This window comes from Babylonia areolata, chromosome 11, assembly GCF_041734735.1.
Source record: "Babylonia areolata isolate BAREFJ2019XMU chromosome 11, ASM4173473v1, whole genome shotgun sequence".
Lineage (NCBI taxonomy): Eukaryota > Metazoa > Mollusca > Gastropoda > Neogastropoda > Buccinidae > Babylonia > Babylonia areolata.
Genome location: NC_134886.1, coordinates 6720973 through 6723153, shown reverse-complemented (window position 1 = coordinate 6723153; position 2181 = coordinate 6720973). Strand labels below are relative to the sequence as shown.

The window sequence follows — 2181 nt, the reverse complement described above, 5'->3', positions numbered from 1 at the left end:
TCTTAACCATTCTGCCACACACACACACACACACACACACACACACACACACAACACACACACACACACACACACACACACACACACACACATGCCTGAACGAACAATTAGGCTACTTACCTAACGTCGTGTCAATGTTTCTGTTTTTCTCCCCTTCATCCCCTTCGTCTTGTTCTTAATAATAATAATAATCTACACCATCTTGATGCAGGCACAGCTGCGCTGGGCAGGCCATGTAGTTCGCATGCCAGACCACCGGCTCCCCACGAAACTGCTGTACGGCGAACTCCAACATGGCAAGCGCTCCCATGGAGGCCAAAAGAAGCGCTTCAAAGACACTCTGAAAGCTTCTCTGAAGGCCTTCAACATCAGCCACGACACATGGGAGCTGAATGCAATGGACAGACCAAAGTGGCGTTCAGCTGTCCACAAAGGCGCCAAATCCTGTGAGGCCAACAGAATCGCTGCAGCAGTGCAACGCAGACAGGCCAGGAAAAGCAGTGCCAGCAAGTCCCCGACAGCCGCCACCATCCCCTGTCCACACTGCGTCAGAACCTTCCGGGCGCGGATTGGCCTGACCAGTTATCTGCGCACCCACAGAGCCCAACCCACCCAACCCTAGGATGACTAGATGGTCCTCGTCGATCCCGACGGACGAACCACATAACTCTAAATCTGAAGAAATTGAAAACAAGGAAGAGGCAGGAAAGGGGAGGCTATTTTGGGAAGAGGTGTGTTTTATGGCCAGACTTCAAAGAGCTGAGTGTGGAGACTCTTCCTTATTACTCTGTTTTATATTCGTTGTTGTTGTTGTTGTTGTTGATAGAGTTGTTTGTTGTTTGCTTCTGTTGACGTTGTTGTTTGTCAGTTGTTGTTGTGGATGACAGGGTCTTCGTCGTCGTTAGATTGCTTGGTCACAGTCACATATCGCACATTTTTATGTGAATTAGTTTAAGTCTGAAGTGTTTAGCGCATTTCAGAATCAAGAAACACAATATTATTATTATTATTATTATTATTATTATCATTATTATTATATTATTATTATTATTATTATTATTATTATTGTTGTTGTTGTTTGTTTGTTTGTTTGTTTTTTTGCTGTTGTTGTTTGTTTGTTTTGTTTTGTTTTGTTTTGTTTTGGGCCTGAAACTTTGCTAAAAACAAATTATCATCTTTCTAAACATACACCCCCCCTCCCCAAACACAATCACCACCACCACCACCACCACCAACAGCAACAACACAATCACCACCACCACAACCACCACCACCACCACCAACAACAACAACACAATCACCACCACCACCAACACAATCACCACCACCACCATCAACAACAACAACTCAATCACCACCACCACCACCACCAACAACAACAACACAACCACAACCACAACCACCACCCCTCCACCAACACCAAAAACACCAACACCAACAACAATAATAACAAAATTAACAACACACAACACGAACAACTACAACATTATTAATAAGGAAAATAAAATGAATTACACAAAAAAGAACAGAAAAATAATAAAGCACTTACACTGAAATCCGTTTCACCTCGTGGCATTCAAGGAACCAAGTCAAGAACAGACAACAAACTCCGATACATTTGTTTCTCGTACTATCACACAGACAAAGACACACAAACACACACACAAAGTAACACCTCCGGTTCCCTAACAGTAGTATATGGGACGAAATCCGCCATTTAACAGTTCTTCAGCTTATTGTAAACCACAGAGGTGAGAGAGAATAGTAAGTTTGTACACTGCACCACCAATAAGAAATGTTGGCAGGCTCGGCAACTTCGCAATATTTCTTAATTAACACCGCGTTGCCTGTCTGCCTTGTTTCCTCAAAGCACTCCGCTCGCTTTGGTGGCAAGTTCACTGCCCTTGCTTGCTTGCTTGCTCGCTCGCTCGCTCGCGCACATTGCATTTCACACACATTACATACACGCGCGCGCGCGGAACACACACACACACACACACACACACACACACACACACACACACACACACACACACACACAAGCACAAGCACGCAATAGTGGAATAGTTGGCTTGAGGGTGTGGGGGGCGGGGTTCCTCGCTGGCTCAGCTGTTGTCCTGTCGACTCTTTTGAGGACGGTCAGTGTAAGACGTTAGCCTTGTGGTGTAACATAGGTGTTGA

At 45.0% G+C, this 2181-nt stretch overlaps 1 protein-coding gene across 2 annotated transcripts in view; it reads right to left on the bottom strand.

Moving 5' to 3' along the window:
- LOC143287280 (G-protein coupled receptor dmsr-1-like) overlaps nt 1–1831 on the bottom strand; it is a 48218-nt gene extending 46387 nt beyond the window's left edge. Inside the window, exon 1 of one of the 2 annotated variants that reach the window (XM_076595223.1) lies at nt 1550–1831. The gene's annotated coding sequence lies outside the window, so the exon portion shown is untranslated. Of the gene's footprint in view, nt 1–120; nt 437–1549 lie in introns of those variants that run through there. The other variant, XM_076595224.1, reaches the window with a different exon arrangement.
- Nucleotides 1832–2181: the final 350 nt, after the last annotated feature.